General features: G+C 37.7%; 1 pseudogene; it reads left to right on the plus strand.

Moving 5' to 3' along the window:
* Nucleotides 1–462: 462 nt before the first annotated feature.
* On the plus strand, nucleotides 463–1596 carry LOC145688724 (large subunit ribosomal RNA; annotated as a pseudogene).
* Nucleotides 1597–17409: the final 15813 nt, after the last annotated feature.

The following is a 17409-nucleotide window of genomic DNA, read 5'->3' on the forward strand; positions in this document are numbered from 1 at the left end:
CAAGCCCCCTCATGCATTGCCTAGGGCCCCGGATTTGTGTTGGACTCAGCCGTGCTGTGGTCATACCGTGGGATTCGGTACCATGCAGGAGCAAATCCCAGGCATCTGGGTAACGGTGAGCGTATGGGGGAGGTGAGCTTGCCGCGAAACGCTCGAGCGCCATGCCTGCAGAACATGGTAGGACTGACTCGCTAGCAGTCTGCCTCAAGCAGTAGGTTAACTAGTAGGCATTCAGAACTTCGGTCTGGCCGCGCAGTGGGCGTATCCCACTCCCTCAGAGAATGGGGATTACATCTTTTAGGCGAGTCAGAATTAGGTTACAAAATCTGACGGTGCACCGCGTGCACGAGAATACATAGCGTACTGAGGAACTACGGGCGGGGTGCGTTACATTCTCGCGGTACCCGTCCATTAAAAAGACGGAACGGCCGCGGGCATGCTCCCCTTGCATGCAGTTAACCGTGGCATAGTAGGCCACTAGCGAACAATGCCCCTATCTACTATCTATCAAAACCACAGCCAAGCGAACGAGCTTGGAAAAATTAGCGGGGAAAGAAGGCCCTGTTGAGTTTGACACTGGTTTGATACTGTAAGGAGACATGAGAGGTGTAGCATAAGTGGGAGACTTTTTAAGGTGTCGCCGGAGAAATACCAGTACTGTCATCGTTTCCTTACTTACTCGGTGAGGCGGAGCGCGTGCGTCGTTCTTTTTGTTCGGCGTACGGTATTCTTGAACCAAGTCTGGCAAGTTTGTCTTCTCGGACGATCCGATCCGAGGACACTATCAGGAGGGGAGTTTGATTGGTGAGGTACATATGTCAAAGAATGACGCTGGTGTCCTTAGGCAAGCTCAGCGAGGACAGAAATCTCGCGTAGAGCAAAAGGCCAAAAGCTGTCTTGATCCCGATGTTCAGTAAGCATAGGGACTGCGAAATCACGGAATATCGATCCTTTTGACTTGGAGAGTTTCCAGCAAGAGGAGTCAGAAAAGTTACCACAGGGATAAGTGGCTTGTGGCGACCATGCGTTCATAGCGTAGTCCTTTTTTGATCCTTCGATTTCGGCTCTTTCTATCATTGTGTAGCAGAATTCGCCAAGCGCTAGATTGTTCACCCACTAATAAGGAACGTGAGGTGGGTTTAGACCGTCACGAGACATGTTAGTTTTACCCTACTGGTGCGCGATCGTTGCCATAGTAATCCTGCTCAGTACGAGAGGAACCGAAGGTTTATACACCCGATCGAGCGGCCGGTGGTGTGACGCTACCATCCGCTGGATTATACCTGAACGCATCTAAGGTAGAATCCGATCTACGCAAAGCAACGGTATCTGGCGTCCCTCATTTGAAAGTGTATTTACTACGCGAATCGTAGGGGTAGGCTCGTCCTACTTTACATGACCCATGGTTCGCGGCAGATGTATTGTAAGGACGATATTGATCCTAAGAATATATCTCATGAGTTACACCAAGGTGATGTTCAAGGTTAGGACGTGGAATCCTTTGTAAACTACTTAGATACCTGGCGGGGTGTTGTGAACTGTAGAGCAGTTGCCACGCTGCGATCTGTTGAGGCTTAGTCCTGGCTTGGAGGATTCGTCTTGTCGGTTAGACGAGACATTAGGGGTGCTTACGCCACCTCAGGTGGTGTACTTTTTATTTCTCTCGCTCATAATTGCTAACTTTTCGCTCATAATTGACTTTTACTTGACTTATTTCGCACTCGCTCACACTTGCCCATCTTTACTTGACTTTTCCCCATATATATATATATATATATATATATATATATATATATATATATATATATAAAGTGTTAGCAAGTGGGACCATGTCCCCCTCTCCGGCCGCTTTTTAGTGCCATTCATTTGATCATTACCCTCACGCGCACATGTCTGACTCGTGTTTGAGCCGTGCGCGTTTTGCGAGTAAGCGGTCTTACAGGAGATGGAAGAACCTTGCAGCAAGTGTGGGCGAAATCTTTAAAGGAAACCTACTTTAGACAGTGGCATCCTCGTCCGTCAATTCCCTACCCCAGTCCGTACTGCCTCCGTGACACTAGATACCAGAGCAGCCTTACTATCATCGACAACGACGGCAAGTACACCTGGCATTCACGCTGTGCACTTTGCCCTTCATATAATGTGTCCGTTCCCAGAAATAGTACCTTAGTCTCATTAAAAGCAGGGGCTCCTTTATTTGACGGCAGCAAAGTCAACACTCACCGACAAGGCTTACCTTCTCGGTTCCGTTAAACTTAAGAGTCGATGGACTTTTTTTAAGTGACGGTAACTGCGCCCTCCATCACTACCATAATTTACCTTATGATTTCTTTTGTTGAACTTCATTAGCTTACACTTATGTAGTGATTCGTTTGAAATTTGGTTGTTTTAGCTCACAGTTGTGTGCTTTCTATGGACAAATTTCCAGGCGATGTGTGTCTTTTCTCTTGAGAGTACAACAAACGTCTTATCACAACTTTTCCTTTTTTTATTTTTTACCAGATGTTTTACGTATGATAATGGTTTATTTATTTTGAACTTCACAGCCCTGTATTTCAATTTGGAATTCTTAACTACCTCTTCATTCATTTGCTGTGTTCTTTCCTTAGAAGTATTTAATTTGTAATAAATTATCTATTTAGTTAATCTCGTTGAGAAAAATTCGTGTTCACAGAAAGAAATTATTCTTTCACTACCGAGGTGGCACACGCCAACACCGCGTTTTATCGTATTTCTGCCGTTCCTTGTCGTATACTTTGCTATTACTATAGTGTGCACGGAGTCCAATGAAATTTAAACCTATGCACCGTACCGGAGAGATGCAATAAATCTATATTTTCTTTTTTTTTGGGGGGGGGAGCGTTTGGGTTTGTGAGGAAAACCATCAATGAGCTTTTATAGAGGTAAAGGTGGTATTGTGGAACCCTGATGGTAAACTGGAACCCCTACATATCGCAGCTTTGAAGCGCTGCAGCTAACTGGAAAGGGCGAGAAATTATGCATTTATTTGTCAAAAAGCCCAATGTAGTGCTAGACTTCAGTTTGATGGGACATGTGCGTGCCGAGGAAGCTGTTTTGATTTTCTTCTTTTGTGAACTTTTTCCAAGGTAAGATTCATATTGTAACTTGATGTACTTTCACTGATTATAGATACCAAATGACTTTTTTATCGTAATATCATAGCTATACATTTTTCCTATTTTTAATAGCCTAAGTTATCTTTCAACAGTAAAGTGTAAGAAGTAAAAATCCAGTATGTCGAGGGTGGTAATGTGGAACTCTGCCTGTGTTGGTGAAGTGGAACCCTCTGAACTTCTCCACAAATCACTAATCGGAGTTCTTATGTCATTCCAGATGCCAAGGAAACAACCAGGCCCAAAACCGAAAACTGTTCTGAAGAAATGGAATTGTGAAAATATGATTCATGCAATCAAAGATTTTCTAGCGAAGAGAAAAGGAAGCTAGTTTCTTCAGGAGTGTTCTCGTGTCTTCAAGAAGTCAGCCCAATACCTGAGTATACGAGAAATCGTTCTAATGGAGGACGGAAGGCATCGAGTGCATCAGTTCTTACAGCTTCACCTTACAAGTTAGTATTGGAGGGGACATTGCACAAAGCATAATAAACAATGCAAGGTCATTGAAGAATCGTCGCATATTAAAAATTGTAACACCTGCAGCACAAACGACAAAAATAAATGTAAAAGGAAACTGTAGATTGAAGTTGCATCTGCGTCTGAAGAAGAATCAATTGATTCTGGGGAATCAGGTTTAAGTATGCTGGTTAGAGAAAATTGTCCGAACACTGACGATACACTAATGTATATTTTGCAGACCGCAGAGAGAGCTTTTTCTACATAGTCGACCATAGCGTGGACTGCCTTTCGTAGACCTATAATGGGGAATGTAAACCTAGATACTTTAATAAACGAATACATTTGTTGTGAATACCAGCCTGCATTTCATTTGGTAAAATTTTGAATTCTTGAAGTATGCTGATATTGGGGTTCCATTTACCACCTTACTTTTAAACGACCGATTTGGAGTGTTCATGAAAATGTGAATTATTTTCCTCTAATTCTGTATATTATCTGAATTTGATGGCATGTTGTACTGCCAAACATAATACAGATTATGTGTACAAAGTTTGAGTATATTTTATGTGCTCTATAAAATTGTACATGGCAGAAACGAAATGGGGTTCCACAATACCACCTTTACCTGTATATATTCCGTGTCACTCCGGTTAAATATGCTATTTTTTATTTCTATACATAGTGGTTTTCCATGGTTTGGGTTGAGATTTCACTCTTGTAGTTAGAACAGTGTTCTTAAAAACGTGATTTGCAATAACAGCAATTTCAAACGTGCGAGAAAAGTAAAAATATTGCAGTTTGCTTTATTTCTGTATCAGCCACCTCGTGGCTAAGCCGTTAATATATGTGCTTCTGTCGTTAGGGATCCGAGTTTTATTCCGACAAACAGCCTGGGTGGTTCGCCTCCCGTATTAAGCCAAATTTAACTTTCTTGTACATACATTTATTATTATTATTATTATTATTATTATTATTATTATTATTATTATTATTATTATTATTATTATTATTATTCAGAAAATGAAATGAAATCTTCAAGATTTACCCCCCACAGTTATGCTGGGATCAAGGTACACCAAATGTAGAAATTGCAGTATTCTGGTTTGAATAGTTTCGTTACAATGGTGGGAGAACGTAATTTAGAAAACCATGACCACAAGTGTGAGCGAAATGTAAAAGTTTTCCTAGTTACTTTCTTATTCTGTTATTGCTCGCCCATTGGCACAGAATAGTATCTAGTGCTTTATTTCTTACCGCATTTTTTAAATCTTATAAATTTTGACGGCAAGTGGGAACATTTTGAGGGCAGCTGTAAGTAATCTGAAAGCTAGTGTGGGACTTTTGACGGCCAGTTAGGATATTTAGAAAGAACTTAGAAAGAATTAACAAAAGCTATAAACGTAGGACAGTGGTGAACAGAAATGGAAACTGTGAACATTCTGACGGCGACTTTGAGTCATATTTCCGCAACCATGAGTGAAAAGTCAGCAATTCTCACCGCCCTGACGGCAAGTGTGAGCGTTTTGACGGCAGGTGTGAGCTTTGTGATGGCAGCTGTGATCAGTTTGACGGCAACAATGGGCCATTATGTCCGCAACTATGAGCGAAAAGTCTGCAAGTATGAACGCTCTGACGGCAAGTGTGAGGACTTTGACGGCACATTTCAGCATTTTGATGGCAAGTGTGAGCATTCTGACGGCTCGTGTGAGCATTTTGATGGCAACTGTGAGCAGTTGGACGGTAACTATGAGCGATTACGTCAATAAATATGAGCCCTGTGTTCGAATCCATGAGCGAGAAGTCGGCAACTGGTAACATCTTGACGGCAAGTGTGAGCATTCTGACGGAAACCGTGAGCATGTCGACGGCAATATGAGCCTTATCTGCGCAAATATGAGAGTACTAATATTATACATATTCGAATGCACATGTTTAGGTAAAAGGTAGGCTGGTAATGTCACTAATCTATATTCAATTGTTTCGTCAAGATAGTGCAAAATCAGAATCTGGGGGGACAACCATTCGGAATGAGAAGAAATAAATAACAGTGTTGTTGTTTGCTCTCTCCGTACATCATTGTTCATTCATTAAAGGTGGAATGGATATTAGTGATTTATTTTCATACTTTCTATGTTTATCTCCCCCCTTCGCTGCTCTAAAGATTGTCTTATTTTTACGATGCATGCCCACACATCTTCACGGCCAATGAACCTTGTTTTAGCCGGCAAAGTTTCAACTCTCCGCTGCATTTTAAACTGTAATAACTCTTTTTTAAAAATAATATAAATATAAAAATTCCCAATAACCTACCGCGATATACTATGTCCGCAAAACCGTCCACTTAAATTACATGGGAAATTTTTTCATCCCCAGTTTAGACCAACTAAAAATTAAAAAAAAAATATTCGCTTTTGGAAATTTTCCAGTGAGTTACTCCCGAGAAGTTACAGTTACGTCAAACGTAGCCGTTATAATTATGCAGGAAGTGTCCCATAATTTGGGGGTCCGAGAGGTGCCGTATAAATAAAGCCTTTGTTGCTTTTATCTTACGACATTCAGTATTCTTATAAATTATTGCGGCATGTATGAGAATTTGGACGGCAAGTGTGAGCAGTTTGACGGCTAGTGTGAACTATCTGACGGCAACTATGAGTAATATGTCCGCAATTATGAACGAAAAGTCGGCAACTATGAGCACTTTGGAGGCAAGTGTGAGCATTTTGGTGGCTCGTGTGAGGATTCTGACTGCAACTCTGAGCCATTAATCGGGAACTATAAACCTTTATGTCGGCAACTATGAATGAAAAGTCGGCATCTATGAGCATTCTGACGATAAGTGTGAGCAATTTGACGTCTAGTGTGAGCATTCTGACGGCAATTGTGAGCATTTTGAGTGAAACTATTAAGACCTGTGTCGGCAACTGTGAACGCTCTGAGGGCCTGTCTGAGCATTTTCACGGCATCTATAAAGCTTCGGTCGGAATCTATGAACCATATTTCGTGAACAGTGGGCAATCTGACAGGAAATGTGAAAATTGTTGTTGGAGACTTTTCACCCAGCATAACCTTAGGATATGACGGCAAACGCGGCTTCCTTTGCCGTCATTTTTGACATTCTGTGATTTTATCGTGACTGGTGTGCAATCGAGAGGAATCGCTGCGCTATAGGGGTTAGGGTAAAGAAGAAGCACCGTTTACACTTTGTTAAGTCCTCGCTTGAAATTGTTCAATGACGCTGTAAATAACATGAGTTTGAGCTAATTCATGTTTTTGGATTGTTCTTTACATTAATTTTGAATCCCTAACGCGAAAAGCAGCTGATTTCGCAGACAACTTTTTACCCAGCATAACCTTTGAATATGGCAGCAACTGTGGCTTCGTTTGCCGTCATTTTTTACATTCCGTGATTTTCGTGACTGGTGTTTGATCGAGAGGAATCTCATCACTATAGGAGGTATGGTAGTCAGCAAGCCTCCTATATACTATGCTGGCCTATACTTTCAAATTGTTCACAGAAGTTAATTGAGTGTAAAAGTTGTTAAGTTTTGTGCGTCGTATTTTGTAACTTTTTATATATATATTGGATGTCAAATGACGTTTCCCCACCTTTGCGTGGGAGGTATACGGCAACCGTGGCTGCATTCGCCGTCATTGTCAAAAAGAGGCTGTGCAATGCCGGCAATTTCAAGACAGGTGTAGTATCGAGAGGAATCTCTACACTATAGGAGGTAGGGTAGTGAACAAACCTTCTATATAAACATTTCCTTTAAATTGTTCACGGGGGTTGGAGAGACCGCTATGGTATTGCTTTCTAAATGAGGCTAACTTTTTTCTTTAAGCGGCCTAGTCTGTCTAGAAATATTGACTTCTGGCCACAGACAGAAAGCTAGTTTTCGCAAGAGGCGGAAATGGCTAAATTGGGAATGGAAGCCACAGGCTGGTTGTTTCTTTTAAGGGAGTCTGAACGGACTATCGCTGTTGGTGTTGGTTAGTTTTGAAGGAGGACTAATATCGGCGGATGGTAGTGTAGGCTCAAAAGGAATTTTATCAGCTGCAGGCTAGAACCCTGCGATGCTATTCATGAGCGTCCTAGCCGGGCAAGGAGGAGAGGAGGTTGCAAACACTGTTGCTGCCTGGGAGGAATGCTTCATCGAGATGTGCTTCCATGGGCGTACCTATGAAAGGGCTTGCAGTGCGGATTTGCCAACACGCCTAATGTTGTCCAAAAACTTCCTCGTTTATTTGGCAAAGAATGCCAAAATCCTTGAACGGACGGTTGATTCTAAGAGGGCACGTAACGATGGGGAATGCATGAGGTAGGCTCTCACACGGAAGTGCCTCTCGTTTACGCGAAGGAGACAATCCTTCATAACCCGAGGCCTAGCCTGTCGATCACGCCCTCGGGCAATTGACTTCTGGCCGATGCCGCTTTCTGCGGTTGCTGAATGCAAAAAATACTTCAACGGTAGCTAGTGTCACACCCAGAGGACACGAGTAAGACTTATTGCACTGGAGCAGGAGTCTAAATGAGCATTTGTGGGTATCCTTACGGTCAGTTCTAACTGGAGCCAGGCCCAACAAGAGTAGGCTTATTCCGGTGGAGAAGGAGTCTTTAAAATTTGCTGTATCGGGTGACCGGCTATGAAACCTTTCAGAAGACTTGTCTCCTCGTTTCCACAGCATTTCTGCGCCTGTAAGTTGCGGAAGGTAGCATGCTGTGCTTGAAGAACTGTCGTCCCCTTGAGGACATGAGTAGACTAACTCCATTGAGGCAAGAGTCTAATATGCTTTTGTGCACAACCATACGGCCAGTCCTAACGGGAGCAAGGCACCACAAATGTAGGCTTCATTTCAATGGATAAGACGTCTTTAACATTGGCCTGTCGGGATTCTCACATCAAACGGGAGCAGTTTCTGCACGCTACAAACCGCTGACGAGATATTTCACGTGTCAATCTGATTCCCTAGCCTGGGCCAGCGCAATGCTGGCTGGTGAACAAGGTAATTGGGCCTCTGAGTCTTTATTCCGAGTTTACTGAGTTCCCGGGTTACGTTCTCCTAATAAATCGGAGGAGTCCGATTTAAGTGTAAAGATAATGCCAGTATGAAGGGAACCAAATTTCATTTGAAGGACCAAGAGCCAGTGTAGTAAGAACGAGTGCCGTTTTGTACTCTTAAGGAGGAATGCTGATTGACTTTGAACGGGCTCTCCTCGCTTAAGAGTTTGGGCCAATTGACGGGAGCTTACTTGTCCTTCTTGAGAATGAGGCCAGATAGCATGTCCTTTCTAGCTTACAAAGTCTTATGCGGCGCAGTGTTTTTTGTAAGTGACTCTTTATTCTTCAGGTGGCTTCTAAGTACACATTATCCTTAAGTTAAGGGCGGTATAGACTGATCGCCAGTTTGGGCGTTTACCACCTGTCGAACGGAAGCCATTGTCATCCAAGGACACTAGTGGACTTATTCCACTCGAATTGGAGTCTAATATGCTTTTGTGTGTAGGCATAAGGTCAGTGCCAACGAGAGCCAGGCCTCACAAAAGTAGGCTTATTCTAGTGGAAAAGGAGTCCTCGAAAGTGCTGTCTGAAGTACCGGTAACGTGTGGAGGGAAGCTGTTGTAACCCAAGGACACAAGTAGGTATATTCCATTGGATATGAGGTATAATATGCTCTTGGCTGCGTCACACGGCCAGTATTAACGGGAGGTAGTAACCGCAAGAGTAGGCTTATTCCAGTGGAACATAAGTATAAAATGCTTGGTTGGGTGTGACTTTCCTATCCTTTGTTAGAACGCTTTGTTGGTTGTGTCCAACATTTTCCGGATTTTTAATCGGTCAATTCCCTGGTTGATCCTGCCAGTAGTCATATGCTTTTTTCAAAGATTAAGCCATGCATGCGACAGTGCAAGCCAAACTAAGATGAAACCGCGAATGGTTCTTTAAATCAGTTATGGTTCCTTAGATCGTACCTATCCTACTTGGATAACTGTGGTAATTCTAGAGCTAATACATGCAACTAGAATCCTGCCCAGCAATGGAAGAGATGTTTTTATTAGATTAAAACCAATCGGTTGGTTCGTCCGTCCGAAACCTTGGTGACTCTGAATAACTTTAGGCTGATCGCACGGTCTCTGTACGGCGACACATCTTTCAAATATCTGCCTTATCAACTGTCGATGGTAGATTCTGCGCGAACCATGTTTTAACGGGTAACTGGTAATCAGAGTTCGTAAGAAATTCAAGGAACCGCGAGGTGAACGGCGGGAGACGAAGTGTTTGTGCTCTGCTTTAACTTGTATTTTCGTTGGTTTAAATTGATTGTAGTGATGGCATAGATTGTTGAAAAGCTGCAAAAACTCTTTTCATGGCGATTTTTGTGTAAATAACTGAGAAAAGTGTAAAAATATAACGCTGTCACTTCATCAGCGATAGTGTTTAGTTCTGAAAATTATTTACATAGTGAATTTATTCGTCTCTTCCTTCTCTGATTGCAAAGCGATATTATCACTGTGAAAAATCATATGTGCAGTTAGTTTTGCTTTTTTCCGCTTGAAATTTTAAGAAATGCAAAAGATACAGATATTCTAAAATTGGTATGTAATGTTGGTCACAAATGTAAACATTGAATAAAAGTGATAAATTTCGCATTTTATGCAACAGTAGAGATTAAATGGATATTACCAGTGGAATCTGCAGTGTTCGTAGACTACTATGTGCAAAATCCTTCCATTTTAAACTGATAAATAAATAAATGGACATTTTATTGTGAAATACGAGTAAAATAAATTGTTTACATCCCGGACAGTGATCTGAAGGGCAGACACAAGGATACCAAGAGTCAGAGACTCACTAGGAATGAGGCAACTTGAGTGATTATTTTTCTCTTGCCAATTATTTGCTATCCTTTAGTAGTAAAAATATAACTAAATATAGTTATTAGTGACGCAACTCTGAATAACGTATTATGCAAGTATAGCTGGATTTGTGTTGATAATAAAAAAAGTTATTAGCATTTAAAATCTAAATACGGGAAGACAACGATATAGCAGTCTTGCGGTTGCGTTTCGTTACATTCCGCTGCTCTTTTTCTCTAATGATAGTGAGATTGTTGTGTTATTTCTTCTCAGAACATTGTCACAAACTTAGCTGCAGAATATCAATCTAAAAGATTTGTTTAGTGAAGGTGAAGTTCAATATTACTGAAGATTCGGTGCAAAGAAAATAATTGTGTTGGATGATTTGAAATTAGCGTTTTTATTAATTTAAAATAGACATGTGAAAAGGATGGTGCTACTTCAGGAATGTATAAAGTGGTGGTTTAATATTCAAAATCAGTGTTGAAAGAGGAACCCTTTAACTCAACTCCTTCAATATAGTGCGACGTGTTTACGACTAAAGGATGATTAAGGTTGGACTAAGTTGGAATGGAAGTGTGGAAACTAGATACTTGATGATTAATGGTTATCCGAAATAGAAGAATACATGCAGAATACTGTGGATCTTGCGGTAATATTTAAACTATAAGCTATATTTACTAACTGATTATCGTTTTTGTTCAATTTATTCTAGAAGTCTAACGTGTAATTGAGATATTTTCTTTTAACTGGTCTTATTTAAGACCAAAACAACTATTTTCATTATTTGAATCCAGTTCTTATTGTCTTATGAATAGCTACATTGATAGAATTACTGAAGTAGTTAATCCGTAAAATTTATGTTTCGTTGCACTTATAAGTGTCATAGTTACTAAAGGATATTTCAATTGACTTATCCAATCAAATTTAAAATTTGCGCTTTGAGTTTATGCAGACTAGTGTATGAATCCTCTCTTGGACAACTTTCTCAGACCACAGAACGCAAAATAGGAAGGAATTAAGCTAAAAAGCGAAACTGTACAATTGAAAACTCGGTGTAAATGTAACTCTAAAATAATTCTTGGTAATGACATATAAAAAATAACATTTAATATTCAATATTTACAATTACGAACAAGGTTAACAAAATCCAATCTTTGGTATTTATATATACAAGGTATAAAATATGTTGGTATTGTATTTTGCGCTGTGCTATTTTTCGTTGCATTTATGAGTGTCTCAGTTATTTAAGGAATTTCAATTGATTTACGCAACCAAATTTCTATTCATAGTTGGCATTTGTTGTTATTGGTTATTATATGTGTAACAAGAGGAATGCTACAACTATTGATGGTTCGTTTAATTAGAAAGGACAACGTAAAATTCTAAGACTAAGGTTTGCCTTTCATTACTCTAATTGTAGCGCAACAATTATTATTTAACTAATTAAGTTAAATCTCATATAAAATAAGAATTTTGTGATGATGAATATTTCCCATAATTAAAAAGGCAGTTTATAGTTTTGAGACTAAGATTTGCCTTTCTATTATTATAACTATAGTATAACAATTGTTATTTAGAACAAAAGATAAACCTCATTCAACAAGATAGAGGCTATAATAACTAGGTTGTTCCTTAACTAAAAAAGGCAATCTAAAGTCCTGAGCATGAGGCTTATCTTGTTTGCCTATAAGTGTAATATAGCAATTGTTATAAAGAGTACCAAGTTAAATCTAATTTAAGAAGACAAATGTTTAAATATTATTTTTTTCTTTCTAACTAAAAAGAACAATTTAAAATCTAGAGTCTAAGACTTGCCTAACTACTTGTCTAAGACTTGCCTATACATAATAACTACTAAAAAAATTGCTATTAGGGGCACCAAGTTAAATCCCATTTGAAATAGGGATATTGCAATTACCGATTTCTTACTCAATTAAAGAAGATAATTTAAAATATTTAATGTAAAAATGTCTTATTATTGTAACTATAGTATAACAATTGCTATTTAGTGCACCAAATTATATATCATGTAAAAGCGGGATATTGATATTATTAATTTATTCCTCAATTAGAAAAGGTAATTTAAAACTTGAAGCGTAAGACTTGCTCTTTCGTAGTTAAATTTATAGCACATCAATTGTTATTGAGGACAAAAAATCAAATCTCACATATCTACAAGGTAATTAAAATTTTCTTTTGCTTCACTGCTTTGTTGCCAAATTATAGTTAATTGAATTCTGACAGCAATTTTATATATATGTATAGCGTATTTTATTTTGCAAAGGATTATTTACTTTTTTATTTAATAATGACAATGGATAAGTTACGCATAACATATCCGATAGAAGAAAAATATTTATGTTGTTTTAAACATAAATCGGAGATTTTTTGGAACCCTAAAGGACTAATTTCCCATTTAGAAAAATAACATCATGATAACTTCCTTCTCATCTGCAAAAATTGTAATAAATCCTTTGATAAATATCATAATATGTCTTGCCATTATCCAAAATGTCCTGGTGTCAAGATTGAGAACGGGAATTATCAATGTCGCTGTTACGATAGGAAATTTGATAGCACCCATGGTAGGGGTATTCATATTCGCTAGAGCACCGCTAAGAAAGGAACCAAGAAAGAATAGGGGAAATGAGCAGAATAATTAAATACTCACCTGGAACTGGACTCAAAGGGTCTAAAGAATAATTGGAGGACTTTATTCAGATTGTCAAAGAAAATCTGGGTAATGGCGGATGAAATGGCATCCTGATGTAACGATTTAAATATAAAAATGCTAGTGAAATCAGGGATAATAAGAAACATCTGATAATGATTTGTAAACTACCGAAGGAAGCATTCATGGCAAGAAAAGAGCTAGAAATAAGAGGAAAAAAGAGAAAGAGTCAGGTAATATATGCAGAGATTAAGGGCGAATATAAACATAAATTAAGGCAAAGAAAAGCGGTAAGTAATGAAAAAAGAAAGAAAGGATGTTGATGAAGACGACGACGAACAAATCAAGGGTTGGTCGTTAGGAAGAGCTAAAAGAACGAAGGTTATTTATTCTGATGAGGAAGAAGGTTGAGAGTTACGATGATATAATAAAAGGGTTGAAGCTGGAATTGAAAATATTAATGACCATATAATTTTAAGTGAAGAATACGATAAAGTCACAAACTTGGAAAATGATCCATGTAATGTGGAAAATAATGAGGAACATCATAAAAGAAATGAAGGAGATGAAGAACAACTAACAGGTAATATGGTTAATTACCATACTTCAGAAAATAGAGAGGATAAATTAAGCCAAGAAAAAAAAGACGAAACCTTGATGGAGGAAATTATATATGAAGAGAAGGAATGTATGGGCATTAATGAGACAAGTAATGGTTAAAGTTTTTACATCATTGAGAACGAGGCACAGGATTATAAGAATGAAGATTATGTGAAGGACTCAAAATTGGCTGACTTAATGATTTGGAAGTTAGAAGAGGAATTAACAAACTTAGAAACTAAAAATCAAGCTACAACCCTGATTTATCAAGCAAATAACCAAAGTTCAAGGAGATGGAACAGCTTTACTCCTTTAAAAAGAAGATTCCAAAAGTAAATGGAGGTATGTAACGAAAATGAAAATAAAAATCAGACAAGTCTTGATGATTACTTTACAAACGAAGAGAATAAACTGGACAAACTCGTGAAATCATTAATACAAAGAAAAATAGAAAACGAGGAATTCAAATTAAAAAAGTTAAAAGAAAATATCTATGAAGAAAAGAACGAAAACAAATGGGACTGGACTGACAGTCAAATCAACCAGGCACAAGATAGATTTGTTCGATTGCTGAAATACGGAGGTGACTTTCCAGCTCTGGACTTTGGATCACTGTTAGGAACGCAGGAAGAATTGAATAATTTGATTGCAACTTCCAATCTTGTAAGAGAACTAACATTAGACGACACAGTAAGTAACAAAAAAGAAAGTAATGCAGAAGTTTTAAACAAAACAACAAATACTACCGAAAGAACAATAATGGAAACTAACAGGGAAGATAATATGGGGAACAAGGCTGAGGACTTTGGGGTAGAGGTGATTGAGAAGGTGATTAGCAATGGTGAAGGAAGCAAAACGAAAATGACTGAAAATGGACAACTAAATATGATCGAAAATCCAGGGGAACCGTCTGCTAGGGAAGAATCGCAGCTAAATGCGGGAAAAGTAATAATTCGGTCCCCATCAAATATTGATGATGTGTTGGAAGATGATAAACACTCAACCTTAATATGAAAAAAAAAATTAGAAAATGATGAAAATAAGGGGTTATTTAAAATTGACTGGATGGAATAAGCGGTGGAGCAGCATTACTCTTATTAAAATGAGGTTTTTGAGACAGCAGGTTACAGAAGAATAGCTGGAAAATAATTATAAATCTAAAGATGATTACTTTACTAGCGAAGAGCAGTTTATTGATGCATACTTGAATGAATTAATCTCTAATATGGGAGATATTGGAAAGTGTACTTCTGGAAAGGATAAAGGCATTATAGGAGATGCTAGAAAGGATGTAGAAAGAGATAGGAGGAAATTTGATGATGTTACAAACAAATCTGCATTTTCATGGACTCAATTTAATGTAGATCAGGAACGTTTTATCAACTCTTCCCACGTAATGAATCTCAGAAGTCAGTAACGGAAAAAATTGGAAATACTCAGGAGGAAATTAAGAGATTGTTAGCTACTCCACATCCAGTAGTAAATGAGAAATTGGGTAACTCTAATATAGTTAGAAATATAGAAGTGTTTTTGATTAGTGATGAGGAACTGGCGAATAATCTGAAAGATGGTAATGAAAGTTTAAAGGAAAATAAGGAAGTTAAGGAAGTAACTAAAATAAGTGAGAGTGATAATGGCGTAATGGAAGAAAATGAAACGGGATTGAATTATTCACCTTGGAGCTTGTATCAAGATATGAGAGATTTTGAAGAATCTGGTGAGAAAATAAAGGAAGAAATACTTAATATATTTTTTCTGCTTTTAACTAGATTGTTAACGTGGAATAAGAGGAAGGATAATTGAGATAAGACAAACAATTTTAGAAAACCGAGAAATAGGATGATTAAACTTAAACGAAAAGTTCATTTATATGCGATAACACAAAACTTTTACAAAAAATCCTGCAATATTGGCGAATAAGGTTATTGACGGTAATCTGGAAGACCTTAAAGGTAGTAAAGGATTAAGGCCTAAGGACGAAGACGTTCTTGAATTGTACAATCACCTATGGGGAAAAAAGCGTAACTGTACAATTCAGTTTAGACAATATGAGTGATGAAAATAAAACTGGTTAAAGCTATTTCTATGGGGAAATCTTATCAAAAATAAATAAGATGAAAATGATGTCACCGGGTTGTGATGGTGTTACGAAAATAGATATAAACAAACCTGAAGTGATAGAAATTTTGACTCTTTTATACAATATGATTCTGAAAACTCAAATTATACCTCGATCTTGGAAGGAAAATACGACAATTCTTATTCCAATAAGGAAATTTGCAAGATCTTAGAAATTGGCGTCCAATAATTATTAGACTGATATATTACAGAATGTTTAATGATATAGTTGATGAACGTTTGAGAAATGTACTTAAATACAATGAACGTCAGAAGGGCTTTAAGAAATATCAAAGTATGATGGATAATTGTTTTATTTTTAATTATTGTATGATTGTAAAGGAAGAAAGAATTGAGGTACTAGGCATAGATATTAGTAAAGCCTTTGATACAGTTCCACATGAAGCACTAGTCAAAGTATTAGAGCCAAAGTTTATCCAAGGGAAATATGCATGCTGATTTCCACTATGTATAGAGATGTGGTATCAAATATCAAGGGTGATCAGATGTTGAGAATTGGGATAAACGGAAGGATTAAACAGCCTGATCCGCTTATCACGTTAAACAACAGGGGACTATTAGATGATATGATTTGCAAATTTACAGGAATTTCGAAGTGGTTATGAAACCAATGATGGTTCCTCCACGTCAGTATTGGCATATGCTCATGATTTATTAATATTTGATTAAATGAAAGATGCTTTACAAAAAAAAAAAAAAAAACTGGATATGATTTGCTGACCTGAGGAAGCTAGATGTGAATCTGTTGACAAATGTTATATTTTTACAATACAGATAGAAAGAAAAACATGGGTTGTTAATAATATTGATATTGAATACGGTGGTGTCAAGTTGAGAAATATTAAAGTCAACGATCCATTCGAATATTTGGGGTGTGTTTACACTATCAATGACGTTTTAGGAAACAAATTTACATTAGAGAAAATTGAGGATATGATTAATACAGTGAATTCGTTTAAACTTAAACCCCGAAAGAAGATCAATCTCTTATTTACCTACTTAATACCGAAATTCTACTACTCTCTGACTAATGCTCTTGTAACATTAAATTTTTTATTAGCTTTAGATGCATTATTGAGGTCTAGAGTAAAAAAAAATATTGCATCTAAACTATTGTACAACAAAAAGTTCGTTATATTCTAGAAAACGGGATGGAGGCTTAGGCCTGTCTGGAATAACCAGTGTGATTTCTCTGGCCTCATTAAAATTAGGGGTTAAATGGAAGAATAATGATGATATCTTAATTAGACAATAAGACGTGGGACGTAAAACTCAAAAGTTTTATTTCATTTCATTTTCACAATACGATACGAACAGGATAATTCTGAAATAGTTGCTAAGCAAGAGAAGTAAAAGGTGCAAACACTGGTAGTGCAAAAAAGGAATTGAATAAATTGGGAATTGAGAAAAGCGTTCTGAAGACTATTAGTCTTAATATAATAAAGGAGTAGTATCCAGATAGCTAATTCTCATATTGACTATGGATAAACATGCCAATTGTGGTATTTTATTTTTCAACTTACCCGTTCTATAATCAATTTTATAATTAA

This window comes from Thermobia domestica, chromosome 6 (assembly GCF_964235325.1).
Source record: "Thermobia domestica chromosome 6, izTheDome1.hap1.1, whole genome shotgun sequence".
Classification (NCBI taxonomy): Eukaryota; Metazoa; Arthropoda; class Insecta; order Zygentoma; family Lepismatidae; genus Thermobia; species Thermobia domestica.